Genomic DNA, 19,448 nt, shown 5'->3' with positions numbered 1-19,448 from the left:
AGGATTATAAACACGAAGTTAGTGAAATGTTATTTTGCTATTTTTCTACATTATATAGTAAGCCAAAATTGTGTTTGTCTTTCTTTTACAGTCTGCTTTACGTCGCACCAACACAGATAGGCCTTACGACGACGATATGATAGGAATGGGCTGGGAGTGGACAGGAAGCGAACGTGACCTTAATTAAGATATATCCTTAGTATTTGGCTATTGTGAAAATGGGAAACCACGGAAAACGAACTTCAGTGCTGCCGACAATGCGGTTCGAACCCGCTACCTCTCGAAGGTCAGCTACGTGAACCAAACCGCGCAGGCACTTGTTCGGTATCGACATATCGTCGCTTATGAAACAATATACGATATTTCACGAAGTGTGGTTTCATCACTGATATCTAAAAATCACGAATAGCGACTGTTACTTCCTATGCTGCCATTGTGATCAGCCGTGATATCACGACAAGTGCTGACGTTACGGTATCCACGCGAAGCGATGTGACCAAGGAAGGAACATCACCATGATTGGCAGCCGTATGTACAGTACATTTATAATTTAATTGTCAAAAGATAATCAAATTATTGTAAGTATAAAGTATTTAGAAAAATAGAGCATATTCCGTTCTAACATACAAGTAACTTAAACCTCGTCATCGCTAGTAATGTCAGATTTTTTTTTTTTTTTTTTTTTTGCTAGTTGCTTTACGTCGCACCGACACAGATAGGTCTTATGGCGACGATAGGACAGGGAAGGGCTACGAGTGGGAAGGAAGCGGCCGTGGCCTTAATTAAGGTATAGCCCCAGCATTTGCCTGGTATGAAAATGGGGAAAACACGGAAAACCATTTTCAGGGCTGCCGACAGTGGGGTTCGAACCTACTATCTCCCGAATACTGGATACTGGCCGCAGTTAAGCGACTCCAGCTATCGAGCTCGGTAATGTCAGTTTTAAGAAACTGTCGCGTTGATTCGTAGTGTGGTATTATTTAAGTGCTCATTCAAATTGCATTTTGATTCACGGAATTCGCCCAGAATACAAACGAACATGTGTAAATAATTGTTTCATTGGCATATTAAGTGGTCACATATGCACCTTATTTGCTCTGTAATTCAGTTTCTTTTAACAAGTAACGTTTTCCTTTCGGGTAATGCTTCTATACTTGCTGAAGTGATTACCTAATTACTTTTTTGTCTAGGAAAAGGTACAGTGGTAAGCCTAACATTACCTTCAGGGGGCCAACAATACAGTTATCCATCATTGTATTTTTCACTTGTGTCAAACAAATCCGTTGATTTTCGTTTTCTACCACACGCCCAGTAATCGTTTACGGTGCAGAACACGACCTTTGCCAATGTAGGTCCTACATTTTTTAACATATAGGTCGGTTTCAGCACGTGCAAGAAACGAACATAGATGCAAAAAAAATCATGTTCATGCGCCTAGAAGACGACAATAACAAGGCCCTCTCGTGATCACAAGCTACAAATAACCAATAATAGGGCGGTCCAGTGATTGTGATCACGTCACGTTTAAAAATCACTGATATCAGAAATTCACGGTAACAAATCACGATGCGACTCACAAATCACGGTATCGCTCATCACTAATATGCAGTCCATCAGAACAATTCCTACTACCGTCGTATAAATGAACCTTACCTTACTGTACCGTATGTCTGCATGACGTATTTGCGCACTCCTGCAGTTTAATGTGTTTAAGGTTCATTTTCCTTTATACATAAGTATAGGAAATGAGTACAACGAAAATAGCTCTGATGACTGCACATCTATGTGTGACTGAGAGGCGTGACCAGACTGAAGGAACGTAATGGATAGGAGAAGCATTGTCAGACTTGTTGGCACTATTTCTTAAAGGCCGATATGTTTGTACTTTATGATGTAATATGTCTATGTCATCATCATCATCATCATCTGTTTACCCCCCAGGTTCGGCTTTTCCCTCGGACTCAGCGAGGGATCCCACCTCTACCGCCTCAAGGGCAGTGTCCTGGAGCTTCAGACTCTTGGTCGGGGGATACAACTGGGGAGTATGACCAGTACCTCGCCCAGGCGGCCTCACCTGCTATGGTGAACAGGGGCCTTGTAGGGGGATGGGAAGATTGGAAGGGATAGGCAAGGATGAGGGAAGGAAGCGGCCGTGGCCTTAAGTTAGGCACCATCCCGGCAGTTGCCTGGAGGAGAAGTGGGAAACCACGGAAAACCACTTCCAGGATGGCTGAGGTGGGAATCGAACCCACCTCTACTCAGTTGACCTCCCGAGGCTGAGTGGACCCCGTTCCAGCCCTCGTACCACTTTTCAAATTTCGTCGCAGAGCCGGGAATCGAACCCGGGCCTCCGGGGGTGGCAGCTAATCACGCTAACCACTACACCACAGAATATGTCTATGTACTTTTAAAATACATGAAAGAGTGTATGATGATCAACTTAGGCTGCAAGTGGGAGGTTCCAACTCTCCCATGTCACCCACCCTTTTTTGTCAACACTGAGAAGATCTCGGTCAGAAATACAAAAGAAAACATTTTGGTGTTGATCAGCTGAACAATATTGCTTATTTCTGTTTTATTCCTTATGTTTGTGATTTCAAACATAGGTAAGGGTTATTCTGCCCGAAGGCAGGTGCGAACCTCCGCAGAGGTGTTCCTGAGCCGGAGTTTACGTGCGGTAGGGTGGCCAGTTCCTTTCCGCTCCTCCATTCCCTTACCCCCCACCAACAGCGCGTGGCAACCCATCCAACTCCTGACCACGCCCAATGTTGTTTAACTTCAGAGATCTCACGGGATCCGGTGTTTCAACACGGCTACGGCCGTTGGCATTTCAAACATAATCTCTTGTTAATCCAGGATTTCAGTGACGGAAATCCACGACGGTTGTTCAGTTTCTCAGGTAAATAATAGCCTATTTGGAGAAATGATATTTCACGTAGGTAAAGTAAATCATTTGACCCTTCTTCATCAAATTCTTCTCCTTCCTATGCCACATTTCCCACTTTCTGATGGGGTTCGGGTGGGACCTGTTTCTTACATATGGAATTGGCGCAGATGTATGGCTGGATGCCCGTTGTAACACCAAACCTACGTGGTGTGCTGTATGTCAGTTAACTAGTGTGCAATAAAACAAGTGCAAATTCACAGCCCCCAAATCAGGGGAATTAACTGGAGGTAGTTAAAAGGCTCGGCCCAATCGGAAATCTAACCCGAAACCCTTCAAATCGAAGGCCACTGCAGTGACAATTCGGCCAAGAAGTCTGAATTCCTTCAGTAAACTGTTGAGCTGAATACACTACATCAGCAGAGTAACAACATTCTGTCAGGAAATTCATCTTGAAGACAAAGGTATCAACTGAAAGACAGTACTCAGAGATTAAACTATAACGAGAACAATAGCAAAGGCTGAAGTACATCTCTTCTTAGAAGTACAGTGAACGGAAATTGTGAATTACGTTATTGACTTCTCACAGAGAGAACGGCTCCAATTTTAATGTAAAAAGAGTATTAGATAATTATTATCCTTTTTGATTCGACTAAAAATAAGCAATTAAGAAAAATTTGAACATGAGGTATGAATAAAGGAATCATGCAACCTTCAAATGATTGGTATCAGTGTAAAGTATGGAGATATGAATGACTAAATATGACTTAGTGAAGTAATTGCTTGATTGGTGCTGTATCCTAGTAGTTTTTTAACGTCGCACTAACTCGGATAGCTTTTCGGGGATGAGAGGAAAGGACTAGAATACAGAAGGAAGAATCCGTGACCTTAAGTAAGGTAAATCACCAGCGTTTGCCTGATGTGAAAATGAGAAACAACTGTAACGGTTCAAATCCCGTTACAAGATAATATGTATATTATTATTATTATTATTATTATTATTATTATTATTATTATTATTATTATTATTATTATTATTATTATCCGTATTATTATTTTATCTATGGAGATTACTATTATTTTGTTATAATTATTATTTATAATTGAGTGTATGCATATATACGTATATGTTGATTAACATTAAAAACCTGTACAGTGAGAGTTTTGATGTATCAGATGTTGGATGTGACGTTGTTATATCGTGCTATACTGGCGATTCTGCCAAGTCATCGCCACGTCATGGCTACGTCATCGTGAGCTTTTAGCATTTCGCTCAGAGAGTCGGCCGCCCCAGGGGATTTCACCATTACATGCAACAGTTTGAGGCGTTGTGGGAGTATGTCATTGTTATTTCTGGAGATTGCGTAGCTGTGTCAACCAACGTCTATAAAAGGTGGGTGCATATTGCAGCGTCAGTCATTACTTAAACGGAAGCAGTACAGTGAAGAAGTCTACTAGATGAAGAGGCCTCAGTCGGTCAGTCAACGAGTGTGAACGAGAGATTGAGAAGACTCAGTGAGCTATTAATCATTGGTCATTGAGAGAGTGAGGCCAAAGGTTGGTCCGTCACTTAGTTGAAGACACGGATGCAAGGGCTTACCATGGAGTCAGAGAGGGATACCATATTGACTTACAAAGAAGTCAGATGATATGGAGAAGAAGCAGTCACAAGGATGTATCACCAAGTTAGGCGTGACACATCTACAGTAAACACCAGATCAAAGGATTACGTCGTAATTACACTCAAAGTGTTGAAGGTACAGTCAAGTGAATCAGTGAGGGAAATATTTCGTATAAATTGTTAAATGTCCGGTCAAGAAGAATTCAAATTCATGCCTTATTTCTTTCAGTTGCAATGTCATAATTTCATATTCTCATCTGTTTTATCGCAACAAGACTCACTATTTTTTATATATTATTTAAAGAATATATTTTGTTCTATCAAACGAATTCATAGTTTCATTTCAATGAGAGTAAAATATCTTAACCTCAAAATTAATGGGGAAACCGAACGCCAGTCTCCTTTTCCCAGAACTTATATGGTATGTTGTCAAAAGTAAGCTTATTACCCCACACCTTAGAGATAGTCATGAGTCTCATTCTATTATTGCTGCACTGAGTGGCACTGAGCTGCACTGTGTAAGTAAGCAGGTAACAAGTAAGTGTGAGTACAAGGTCCGACGAGTGTGTATTTTATTTAATGAATATTAATTTTTAGATTTTCCATTTTAAACGCAGATATTTCATGTTGTTCAAGTTAAATGCAGTTTTATATAATATTTGTAAATTTAGTTAGACAGTTAGGAAAGTTTCACAACGGAAATCCATCTTCGGGACTGCCGATGATGGGCTTCAAATTCACCAACTCCCGATTGCAACGTCACAGATACTCGGCCAGTATCATGGATCCGTCCGCTCATCGGTCTTCCTTATGATAGTCTGTCATGGCTTAGCTCCTGTTTAATGGAATTGGTATTTTTCTCCTTCGGTCGATTATTTTATAAATCATGTTGCTGGAGGTAGAGTTTCAAGTCGTAATTATTATTATTATTATTATTATTATTATTATTATTATTATTATTATTACGAATTAATTTATATCAATATGCATTTGAGGATTTTGAAGGCTGACTTTTACGCAATTTGTGAACATTACACTGTGTTAAAATTCAATTGTTCGTGGCAGTTATCCCACATATAAACTTGTATCTAAACTGCGTCACGTTTATTAAAAACTACGCCACCATAAAGAATTCTTTAAATAGTCTTTATAGAATATTGATAATTCTCGTAAAGTGAGCTAAATCATTTGACTTCCTTTAACATGTGGTATGTAAAAATAAAGTACAAGTAATAAATGTTTCTTAAAATGCCAGGTATATTCCTTTGGTATAAATTAATGATTAATGTTATTTGCTTTACGTCCCACCAACTACTTTTACGGTTTTCGGAGACGTCGAAGTGCCGGAATTAAGTCCCGCAAGAATTCTTTTATGCGCCAGTAAATCTACCGACACGAAGTTGACCTACTTGAGCACCTTCAAATTCCACCCGACTGAGTCAGGATTTATCTTTACATCGGTCTGTTTTCAGACCAACTTTGCTTTACGGGAGCGAAAGCTGGGTGGACTCAGGATATCTTATTCATAAGTTAGAAGTAACAGACATGAAGTAGCAAGAATGATTGCCGGTACAAACAGGTGGGAACAATGGCAGGAGGGTACTCGGAATGAGGAGATAAAGGCTAATTAAGGAATGAACTCGATGGATGAAGCTGTACGCACAAACCGGCTTCGGTGGTGGGATCATGTGAGGCGAATGGAGGAGGATAGGTTACCTAGGAGATTAATGGACTCTGCTATGGAGGGTAAGAGAAGTAGAGGGAGACCAAGACGACGATGGTTAGACTCGGTTTCTAACGATTTAAAGATAAGAGGTACAGAACTAAATGAGGCCACAACACTAGTTGCAAATCGAGGATTGTGGCGACGTTTAGTAAATTCACAGAAGCTTGCAGACTGAACGCTGTAAGGCATAACAGTCTATAATGATAATGTATGTATGTATGTATGTATGTATGTATGTATGTATGTATGTATATTGGTATTATAAATTTACTCATTCGGAACAATTATTTCTGATTCCCTATGGGAATCAACATCTACATCATCTGATGGCCAAGCAGGCATCAATTTTTGATAATGAGACAATGTCTCTCATAGTGTATTGGCACTGCCGGTGGCTACAATTAGCCTACGCAGTGGCCTCCACGGTATGCACTATCCAGCGTCTTGGTGGGTGTGCTAGGTACCAACTGATGAGCCCAGCCTAGCACACGGGGGGCGAAACGCTGGCAACCAGGAATGAGTTAGCTGGAAAATTTATAATGTCCAATAACGGACCATTTATATTGGTATTATAAATTTACTCATTCGGAACAATCATTTCTGATTCCCTATGGGAATCAACATCTAAATCATCTGATGGCCAAGCAGGCATCAATTTTTGATAATGAGACAATGTCTCTCATAGTGCATTGGCACTGCCGGTGGCTACAATTAGCCTACGCAGTGGCCTCCACGGTATGCACTATCCAGCGTCTTGGTGGGTGTGCTAGGTCCCAACTGATGAGCCCAGCCTAGCACACGGGGGGCGAAACGCTGGCAACCAGGAATGAGTTAGCTGGAAAATTTATAATGTCCAATAACGGACCATTTATATTGGTATGTATGTATGTATGTATGTATGTATGTATGAGTCAGGATTGAAACTGCCAAGTTTGGGGCAGAAGGCCAGTACCTCAACCGTCTGAGCCACGCAGCCCGGCCTTTGGTAAATGAGTTCCTCCTACTCAAACTTCAAATTTACTCTTACATTTAAAATTGCCATTAAGGACTTTAATATTTAGTGACTGTACTCGTAGAGAATAGGTCAAACTCATTACTGTACCGATATCCTGTTTGTACACTGAACTGTAGTTAAAATACTGCGCTCCCGGGAAATACTCTCCTCCATCACGTGAAATCACTGTAGCTATACTAAACGTTCTTTCCAACAACAGACAACGGCACTGTATGGTCGGTATTACAATCAGGCTATAACCTATTGGACAATGCTGGTGCTTCCACTCCTTGTTTTCTGTGCCACGTATCACAAGTTCGATCCTATCCTACGGCAGAAATTCTCAGTGTCAAGATCTAGACTAAGAAAAGGAAATAAATGGTAGTGATTTTGTCAACATATATAGAAAAATACAAGGTAAATAAAGTTGTCATGTTTAATGAAGTTTCCTTTCCTGAATAAATAATGCACTGTGGAAAACAGTGTTATTAGTAGGCTTACTGTGTATTTCCATCATTAGAAACTCGTCTGAAAGCTTATTAACGCAGCGGGTCATAACATGCTACTCCTAGAAAGAAGGGAACAACCGTTCGGTTGCCGCGGACTAAATATGAACAAGTTAGATGCAGACTGAATTCCGCTCCACCGAGCTCGATAGCTGCAGTCGCTTAAGTGCAGCCAGTATCCAGTATTCGGGAGATAGTAGGTTCGAACCCCACTGTCGGCAGCCCTGAAAATGGTTTTCCGTGGTTTCCCATCTTCACACCAGGCAAATGCTGGGGCTGCTTAATTAAGGCCACGGCCGCTTCCTTCCCACTCCAAGCCCTTTCCTCTTCCATCGTCGCCGTAAGACCTATCTGTGTCGGTGCGACGTAAAGCAACTACCAAAAAAAGAATTCCGCCCCCAGGCAAAAACACCAAGTCACCTTTTGTTGAAGAACATCAGTTCGAATGCTGTTCTTTGTATATTGCTCGCCTCCAAATATTTACTCCACGTATTTAAAACTGAAGTGTTTATACTCGTGGCCCTGCTTCGACAAAATATGGTTCAAAATTTATTCCCTAAGTAAGTGAAATAGAAATAACAGCTTTGAGCAGAGAAATGCAACCTGCTGGATTGCTTTGCTTGAACAGTTCCGGGCATACATTACAGGAATTTTCGTTTCTGGAAGCTTATTTGGTGTAGATGATAATCGAAGGGCAAAAAAAATTACCGATTAAAATATTCGTAAGGACTTAACGTGGACATGTACAAACTCTCAAATACAGAATGATGACATGGTGTTTCATTAGTTCCTCGCGGGTACACTTTTTTCAGAAACAACTGAATTTATAGTTATAATGCTTGTTGTGGGTGTCCGCAGTGTTTGTGTCTACAGGGAAGGTGAATTATATTTTGATAATAATTGAAACTGTTTGCTGAAATATTAAATGCGAGGAGCATACAATACCATGCCCCCATTCATGTTTTGAGTGACTATACATTTCAACGCACAGGAACAGCTATATGGATGTATAAAAGCGGTGAATAAAATCCAATTTCCTGATGAATGGGGAAAATAAAATGCCACATTCTTCTTACAATAGTAATTAATTTAACATCGGCCTGTAAATTACTACATAAAGAACAACATTTACTTGCTTTACTTGCAGTTAATTGAAATTAATATTAAGCACCGCTTCCATATTGCGGTGTTTTAAATTGCATCACTTCTCAGGGAGCACACTCTCATATCCCGAGAAAGTACATTAACAATGTATAGTCGCTGATAACAGAATTAGCGCATGGTATTGTATGTTCATTGCATCAAATATTTTATCAGACTTAAGTTTAATTATATCAGAGCATAATTCACCACCCTTATAGATGAAAACCCTGTGGATACCCACTACACACACTGTATCAATATCTACAATTGTTTCTGAGGAAAGTATACCTACGAAGAACTTATACAGTACGACGCGTTCATTTTCTTTTACTGACTGCATTTGTCTTGCGTATCCTCTGAATCTGAGATGAAAATAACTCGAATTACCTGTGTCCAGTAATTATGATCACGATTCTAAATTCCTTTTGAACGGACGGTACATCTGTCACTGTATCAAAAAGAGCTTCGTAGGGTATCATGAAATCCAACAGGGAAATATTTTTTAAAAGAGGCAATCTTTTCACTGATTAATTCAAATTTTAATTTGTTTCATAACAGCATGCTCCATTTCTTTCTTCATTAATATCAGATAGCGCAGTCCCGGGTACGGATACGTATATGTATGGCGTGTTGTAAGCACGTATTACTTGGAGATGTAGTTCTAGTGATTAGGTAAGTGATAACTTAATTACTCTCAATTTCGCTTTTTAAAGCCCAGGTGCGCACAATTCGAAAGAATAATGAAATGTCACCGTCGAGAGCCCTGAAGAAGGAAAGTCAAGTATCAGCCCCCGTACAGGTACTAGAAAATACAATTTGTCAGCACTTTCCCGCAAAATGCCATTGGCGAAATGATTGCGTCTGTAATCCTTGTGGATATAAATTACTGTAATATCTTCCCGAATAATTACTTGAATACACTTCATGAGTTTTATTCGGATATCACTTTTGGGGATATTCTTTTCTCATTACCGTATTACACCGTTCAGTTAATAATAATGTTATTGGCTTTACGTCCCACTAACTACTTCTATGGTTTTCGGAGACGCCGAGGTGCCGGAACTTAGTTCCGCATGAGATCTTTTACGTGCCAGTAAAACTACTGACACGAGACTGACGTATACGAGCACCTTCAAATACCACCGGACTGAGCCAGGATCGAACCTGCCAAGTTGGAGTCAGAAGGCAGAAAGCACAGAATACTGGTCAAATTGTGTGTGTCTTGGAAAGGAAAATTTACTTCTTTGTAGTTCAGATCACAACTCAAATTCTATAATGTGTTCTTGCCACAGGCTTCATGTAATCCTCGATAACATTCTGATGAATATTTGCCACGGCAACCTCGACTTTAATCCACGAATGCTGATCACCTTTTGAAAACATGCTTTAGAGCTGTGACATCGACACTCTTCACTTCAACGCCACATAGCAACAATACTTCCAAGTGGATGCCCGTCAAATGCACACTACACATCGACAACAAACAACTGACTACTCCCATATGCGACTTGCGTATGCCCAATCTCCTGCGAGGGTCTGGTCTACGTTACAACTACTTCATTTACTGCCCTCGTAATTTAGCCTGTCTGTCTATCAATCTTGTAGCTATGATCAGGATATCAACAGTCTCGTGAAACAACGAAAACTGGCTCGCCAGCTTTCTTGTCTGTCAGTCTTGGTGTTCCGTTATGCTACGAAGTGACAGAAATAATTGAACTCAGTTGGTTGACCAATTTCTGAGATATTAATAAATTATGCTTGTGTAGTAGCGGGGATTTTTTATGTCAACCATATATGACTGGGAAAGCCAAACGGATTCTTTCTCTGGGTTTGAAACTACGATCTTGAGGTCTGAAAACCTACAGTCTACCACTGACTCACCGAGAGAACTAATAATTAATCAGGACTGCGGAAAAGAATGCCTTTACTTCATTGTATTCAGGGCCGATGACCTAGATGTTAGTAACCTTTAAACAAAAAGCATAATCATCATTATCATCGTTGTATTCATTGCCTATAATCATTAATTCCTCTTCGCTAAATTGTACCAGAATTCAGTCGAACATATTGTGCAACAATCATGGTTAAGAGCAATAAAATTTCAGGGATAGCTACGTGTCAAATGAATTGCAACTGAAAAATCACCTAAATAATGTTCTGAGATGGACAGTATAATGGTATAGTGATAAACGAGGTTAAAAGTCAAGTTGTGAGTTTTAATTACTGCGTTGGTGGGGTGAATGTTCCTTTTGAGGATAATTGTAAGTACCTAGGTGTTAATATAAGGGAAGATCTTCATTGGTGTAATCACATAAAATCACGTGAATATGATTGTTAGTAAAGTAGACCGAATCTCTGCACATGGTTATGAGGGTATTTAGGGGTTGAAGTAAGGATGTAAAGGAGAGAGCATGTAAGTCTCAGGTAAGAACTAGAATATGGTTCCAGATGACGTAGGATGACATCAGTAGACAAATAGGTTTGAGTGGTGTCTTTAAAAGTAGGAAAGATCGCAATATGAAGATATGGCTGGAATTCAAGAGGAGAAAATTGGGGCAAATATTCGTGTATACGAAGGGGAGTTAGGGACTGGAATAACTTACCAAGGGAGATGTTCAATAAATTTCCAGTTTCTTTGCAATCATTTCAGAAAAGGCTAGGAAAACAACAGATAGGGTATCTGCTACCTGGGCGACTGCCCTAAACGCAGATTAGTATTGATTGATTGATTGATTGATTGATTGATTGATTGATTGATTGATTGATTGATTGATTGATTGATTGATTGATTGATTGTGAAATAAATATAATTTTCAGGTTCTTCTTCTGTAAATAACGTAATTCCCTGTAATTCCTTTACAAAGGTTTACCATAGTGCGGAGTTCACTCTAGAAGTATAGAGCTTATAGTTCCTCATGGCTTCCTTTAGCGTCTGATGACCCTCTCTCTTTGCCGTACTGTATATTTCATTAAAACTGTCGCCAGTCGTAACTTTGCTGCTCAAACAATTAAACACCTCCTACATCACTAGTTACAGATAGAAACGCCGTGCTATACGGCTGCACCACATCACCGCACAAGCAATCATTTGGCCGCAAACGGCACGTCCCTGAATGCTCACAAGTCCTACTCAATTAGTTTGTCGTCTCTCTGCGTTTCCGCTCATACGGAACAATCAATAGAGTTCTTGTAACTAGTTTATCGTCCTGTCGTGAATTATTTATACTGCCATCTGAAATGGATGGCATTTGTGGCGGCTACCTCGCCCTGATTATTGATAGGGAGAGTTTACCAAATATAAAAATGAAAATATCCGCTTCTATAAGCTCTCGAATTGCCAAAAGGTGCGTTGTTTTTAATGTAATAATTTTGCAGTGTTCCTTGCCATAAAGTAGGAGCCTCTTAGTCTTGATCTCAAATACTGTAACTTTATGTTGGTTAAAATTAAATTGCCGAAATTTAGAAACAACGATAAGTCTTTCACATTTGTTCCTACACTGTGTGGTGTATAGAAACCACAACTTGACTGTCAACAAAGCAGGCTAGGCCTACACTAGTACTGGAAAAATAAAACTCGTAATCTTACGTGACTTCATGGCAACGAAATATCAAATTTAACGTGAAATCCGAACTGCAAGAACGCGACTTTTCATTTTAAATATCCCAGCATGAATTGACCAGGATTTTGAAGTACGTCTGCGAGTGAAATAAAATGGTGTATGGCTTTTAGCTCCGGGAGTGCCCGAGGACAAGTTCGGCTCGCCAGATGCAGATGATTTCACGCCAGTAGGCGACCTGCGCGTCCTGGTGAGGATAAAATGATGATGAAGACGACACACACCCAGCCCCGTGCCAGCGAAATTAACCAATTATGATTAAAATTCCCGACCCTGCCGGGAATCGAACCCGGGATCCCTGTGACCAAAGGCCAGCACGCTACTAATTTAGCCATGGAGCCGGAGAGTATTGTTAATTGAAAAGCCGTGATTGGTTTGATAGTAAAAATCAAGAAGACCGGAAATTTTGTAGATAATTTGAATGAGCTCTCAGGACGTATTATTCAAGCGATATGCGGCAAAGGCCAATAATATTTTAAACTGAGAATGCCAGTACTGAAGTCGATGGTACGAAAATTGCATACGACAGCACACTGAATATTTCAAACATTATATCCATGCGTCGGTTTGGAAGCAACGGCAGTTTTTATGAAATATCTGAAGCCATCTATTTTCAGTTTCGACTTCGACTCAGACTCTTCAGTGTGCCGAAACTAACTTTGAGTAAATAAAGCTTATAACCTACCTGAAAGAGAAAATATATGGTAACGGTATTACATATGAAAAAGAATGAAATTAATTTTTCAACTTAATTAAATAAATTTAATTATTTTTACAACTCATTTTAATTAATTAATTTTAAACTTTAATTAATTATTTCTTCAACATTAATTAATTATTTTTCTACTTAATTAAATGAATTAAATTAAAGTTCATTCTTTTTTCATGTGTAACACAGTTTTTCTCTTCAGGTAGTTTATACATTTTATTTACTAAAAGTTAGTTTCGGCAGATTTAAAAGCCTAACGGTTATGAAATAACGGCAGTTTATTTCTTCGTTTTCCCTTTCGAACAGCCTGGATTATTTGCGGTAGCTTCTAATTTTCTTTCAACAAATGCAGACAAGGAAGTATTTAAACAACGCGAGGTGTGACACAGAGATATTTTGTTTTGCTATTTATTCTACGCAGCACCGACATAGACATGTCTTATGGCGAAGATGGGATGGGAAAGGGCTAGGACTGGGAGGGAAGCTACCCTGGATTTAATTAAACTGCAGCACCAGCACTGGCGTGAAGATGGAAAACTACGGAGAGGGCTGCCGACAGTGGGGTTCGAATCTACCGTCTCCCGAATGAAAGCTCACCGCTACGTGACCTGGACCACGCAGCCAGCTCACTTGTGAAAAGTGCATGCTCTTTATCTATTCCAACATCTTAAGAATTCCTCTATATATCTATCACTTCATTTTCTTGTTTGAAGCTGAATGTTTTCTTCCTTTTTCTTTTTTTACAGAGATATGAACACACTGGATACATTTACAAAACAACAAATCTTTATAAAAATATATATTTTCTAAATTTTTTAGAACAAGTATGTTTTATGTGTATTTTATCCAGATTCAGTATTTCATTTTCACATCTCCTCCCAGGTTACACAATTGCCTGTCCCTATTAGCCATGGTTAGTGCATCAGAGAGCATCCATTTGTCTAATTTCATGGTCATCAAAACAACCCATACGGTCAATTGAAGGTGTTTGAATCTTCTAGCTGGACATGATGCAGCTACAGCATTCTCTGATTTGAGTCAAGAGGGGAATCTTAAGAAAAAGTGCAGTGTAATTAGGTCGTAATTGGCTCTCTAAGGGTAGGTTATCTAGCCCGTGTTCCCGAAGTTCAAGAATTGTGTGGAAATATTTTGGTTTAGAAAATCTTAGTATACCTGCTTTCCGATTGAGAATGGAATCGGTATCTTCCGAAATAAAATACCTTCCAAGCATTTTCCAGGAATGACTGGAAATTGCTTATAAAATATCGCACTTACAATAGTCATAGGCAGGTTCACGACTTGAGTTTCGAATTCTTCAATAACGATGCAGCAAATAATAATAAATCAAAGTTTCATAGCAAGGTGATGAAGGCCCAAGCAGTCTTCTTCTAATTATACCCCTTTTCCACACCCTAGTGGGGTTGCGAGTGTTAACTGTATCACATATTAAAACTGGGCCCTGTTTTACATCCGGATGCACTTCCTGATGCCAAACCTATTGGGGGGGATGTTGACCTAGATATTATTGCGTGTTTCTGTAGCGGATGGTAGTGTGGTGTGTTCTATGTGTATGAAGGTGAATGTGTTGGGACAAACACAAACACCAGTACCCGCGATAGAGGAATTAACCAGAGGAAATTAAAATCCATTATCTGGCCGGGAATTGAACCTGGAACCCTCTGAACCATAAGCCTTGACGCTGATAATTCAGTAAATGAGCTGGATTTCAAGGCCCATGTACAGTAGTAACTGATGGCAAGTCTTTCTATCGCATCTTATCTCAGCACCGAGCGACAAGTCGAATATCCGACAGTGAGTATGTCTCAGCTAATCAGATCTGCTCACCTCCACATTCCCGAACAGAGCAGATTCCTAGTCGTATCACGTAACGCACAGCGATATGTTTGGAATGTAGTAATATGATTAATGCTCATAATGAACTAATTCAGTAGTGTTCGCAAGTTTGTTTGCTTGTAATGAAATGGTAACACCATTTTTTGTTTAAACTCTTTGGTCTCCTTGAGCACGGATCTCATACGTTGCCTAGTTGTCCTGTTCGCAGTACGTAACCAAGGTTTCACTTTCCAGACTTAGGAAGCATATGTACTGTATGTCAAATACACCGAAGAAAACGTGCGAGCCTCTCTCTTCCAACATTCCGCATGTAAATGTGATGTGTTTTATGCCTGGCTGGGATGGGTAGGATATTCTATGATGCGGTCTTAAAACGAAACTACATAGATACAAGTGGTTTGCGGAACGCGCAGTCGGTGTTCACATGAATGCGTGGCTTCTCTGCAGCAAGCCATAATCCATACACGAATAGCACACTTACAAAAATGAATAAGACGAGGCTTTGGTTTGCTTCCCTCTTACTGACTTGTATTTCAAACGAAACTTTTCCGAATTTATGCGGATGGAGTTTTAATCCGCAATCCATGGAAGTGAAATTCATATAATTTCAATGTGTAAAACAGACAAAATACTTCATTTTTAAGAAAGGAATACTTCCTTCTGGAACCAACTACAAATAGAATTTGCAACATGTGTCTCAAAGGAGCTCATCATTGTTATTGCCGTTAACCACATATTTCATACAGTTCAAAAATTGAAGGTGGAAACTTGAAAGAGAAAAGTCATTTGACTATCCGCCAGGGAGTTTTAAAAATAAGTTGAGAACCAATTGCGTTTTCCCTGTCACTCACCTATTACTACAGGCACGGACGTGAACAATGACTAAATCAAGATGAGTGCATCTATATCCAAACACACCATACAAAGGAGATTATTAAATAATTTTCACATACACCAGTATACGGAGCTAATGAGAAAATCTACTCTGAATGATGTATAATAAATAAATAAATAAATAAATAAATAAATAAATAAATAAGAGTTTTGTCTGTACTTTGGTCAGAAATTTAAAAAAATGCTATTTAGTATATAAGTCATGTCCAGAATAAGAACGAAACGCAGCTTTAAAAATTTCCGTCATACACAAATGTAGGTTTGTTGTGTATCACGAGAAAACAGTTCAATAGAATTTAATGAAAATTGGTGTTGAAAGTCAGAGGGGAAGGCACTAAAATCCAGAAAATAAATCGTCGCTGTTCGGGAAAAAAGGACATATCTCCCAATGCTCCTCATATCCATTAGTTTCCTTAACACTGGTCACGCCTCCAAGCGACATATGGATAAGCAGTACATCAGAACAATATTCGTCGTATTCCTTTTCCTATGCTTACATGTAAAGGAAAATGAACCGTACCGCACTCTAGGAATGTACGTTTGCATTACTTATTTACGCACTCCTATAATACAATGTACAATTATATAGGTCATCAGTCCAGAGGCTGGTCGAATCCTCAAATAGCACCACCAATGGTTGTGCGGTTATAGGAAAACCACAAAAACCAATGGCAACACCAAAATGAGGCTAACGAGGCAAGATGAGGAGTTAGGTAGTTTGCCATTGCTTTCCTCACTAGGCCAGGCAGTCCTATTGTAGCACAACTAACTCTGAGCAACGCATTTCATAACACCCAGACGCACTGGTTGTGCTCTGAATATCATTACTCAGCACCACCCTTACCCCGGCAGCTTCTATATTGTCACAGCCATGGTTGAGGCTGGGACTTGGGTGAAAGCTACACTTTGCTTTGGCCTGTGCCAAAAGATGGATGGAAAATACTGCATCCATCAAGAAATGGCAACTGGCAATATGAAATACTAAGCAATAAAATTTGGCACTATGAATTTCGGTCGTCACTTGTGGCATGTAGGACAATGATAAAACCATTCATGCTGAATTTTGGCGCAGTTTTCACGAGCCCAATTTTTGCAACTATTGCACTGAATTCAATCATGACCATAATTACTTGTCACATAGAGTACCGTCAGATATCTCCTCAATTGTAATCACGTAGGCTGATTGGACCTCGAACCAGCCCTAAGATACAGGTAAAAGTCCCTGACCTGGCCGGGAATCGAACCAGGGACCTCCGGTTAAGAGGCATACACGCTACTCCTACATCGTGGGGCCGGCCTAGAATTATACAACAATTTATTTGAGAATCAGCAGTAAAACTACGAAGAAACGTAATTATTACAATTATTTCAACGGTCCACTCTCGGGCAGTTCAAATTAGAGAGATAGATAGATAGATAGATAGATAGATAGATAGACAGAGCCTTTATTTTCTGTGGCGAAGTTAGGGCTCTTGGCCCTTTCTTACACTTAACCACACACATATTGTTATTATTCCATACAATGACATTGATTAACTTAAAATACCAACAACTACAAATAACACTAATTTTTAAAACCAAAATATTAATATATACATGCAAAGACGAATGAAGAAAAAGTAACTGCCGACATAATACAGGTTTGAGGGAAAAAACGTCAATACACAACGAATGAAATACGAATGTAAAAATACTAGTAAGCTTAATAAAAGTACTAAATGAAATTGAACTAATTGTATCCTTGCAAGACTAGATCTAAGTTAAATACTGTACTTACTACTAGCTATTTTTAGACTACTTCTACTTCGTAAATACAATATGGATGTTTTAATTTAATTTAAATTATCATATGAAACCAATATTTAATTTATTGTGCAATAATCTCATATCATTTTCACACACAATCACTCGTTCCACTCATACAGGTACTGTACCTTGCTGGAAGCACTTAACGAGGAACTGCTGGTAGGAGGTTTTAAATATACTTTTTGATGCAGCATCCTTGATGTCTTTGGGAGGAGCATTCCACCATCCCGAAGCGGTGATAGTAAATTATCGATGGTATGTGGTTGTTCGGTGGACAGGTATTTCTAGGAGGGACACTGAGCGAGTATCATGGAGATGTAAAGAACCAAGGTGACGGAAATTGCTATAGAGATAAGCAGGGATGTCTTCCGAAAGTACCTGGTACACAAGAGTATTTGCATGTAGTTCACGCCTGTCGTCTAGTCGTAACCAAGATAATGGTTTATAGTAGGGAGAAACTCGAACGTCATACCGTAAATCCATAGCATATCTAAGACAAGCATTTTGAGTGCGTTGTAGTTTCAAGCTTAATTCTTTTGTTATATCCGTAAGAATTACATCACAGTAGTCAAAAATGGGAAATAATAATGACCGAACAAGTTGAATTTTTAGTGATCGAGGGAATACATTTCTGAAACGTTTTAAGGGGTGCAAGTCACAATAAACCTTTTTGCAGATATTCTTAACTTGCGCTGATCAGCTTAGAGTTTCCGTTATAATAACACCAAGGTTAGAAACTGATTCACAATAAGGTATAACAGTATTATTTAAAGTTACGGGAGGAATGCAATTTTGTTTTAAAATGTGAAGATTCTTTGATGTACCGATGATAATGGCTTGCGTTTTCTGGGGGTTTAATTTAAGGTTGTTTTTAATTGCATAGCTATTAATTTGCTTAAGGTCAGCGTTTACATTACATATTGCTTGTTGTATATTATTAGTTCTAGTCTATATAAATAAAATTGTAGGGGGTCCGCTGTCTGTAATTTCTTTTGTTTTGCCAATTTTTCAGATATTTATCCGTTTTAGGTCAACTCAAGACCGAATCGGTGGTTTTTACGTTTCGTGTCTGTTTGTTTGTCTGTTTGTCTGTTTGTCTGTCTGTTTGTTTGTCTGTTCCACCATCACGCCGAAACGGCTGGATAGATCTCAACCAAACTTCATATTTAGAGTATACTCATCCCGGGGAAGGTTTCGATATGCATATTGTTTTAAAATCTTTGAATACACGGGGGGTTTATTGGAAAACCAGAATGGTTTTTCATCTATATAAATAAAATTGTAGGGGGTCCGCTGTCTGTAATTTCTTTTGTTTTGCCAATTTTTCAGATATTTATCCGTTTTAGGTCAACTCAAGACCGAATCGGTGGTTTTTACGTTTCGTGTCTGTTTGTTTGTCTGTTTGTCTGTTTGTCTGTTTGTCTGTTTGTTTGTCTGTTCCACCATCACGCCGAAACGGCTGGATAGATCTCAACCAAACTTCATATTTAGAGTATACTCATCCCGGGGAAGGTTTCGATATGCATATTGTTTTAAAATCTTTGAATACACGGGGGGTTTATTGGAAAACCAGAATGGTTTTTCCACCATCACGTCGAAACGGCTGGATAGATCTCAACCAAACTACATATTTAGAGTATACTCATCCCGGGGAAGGTTTCGATATGCATATAATTTTAAAATCTTTGAATACA

This window comes from Anabrus simplex, chromosome 2, assembly GCF_040414725.1.
Source record: "Anabrus simplex isolate iqAnaSimp1 chromosome 2, ASM4041472v1, whole genome shotgun sequence".
Classification (NCBI taxonomy): domain Eukaryota; kingdom Metazoa; phylum Arthropoda; class Insecta; order Orthoptera; family Tettigoniidae; genus Anabrus; species Anabrus simplex.
Note: the sequence above shows the minus strand (reverse complement) of the source record.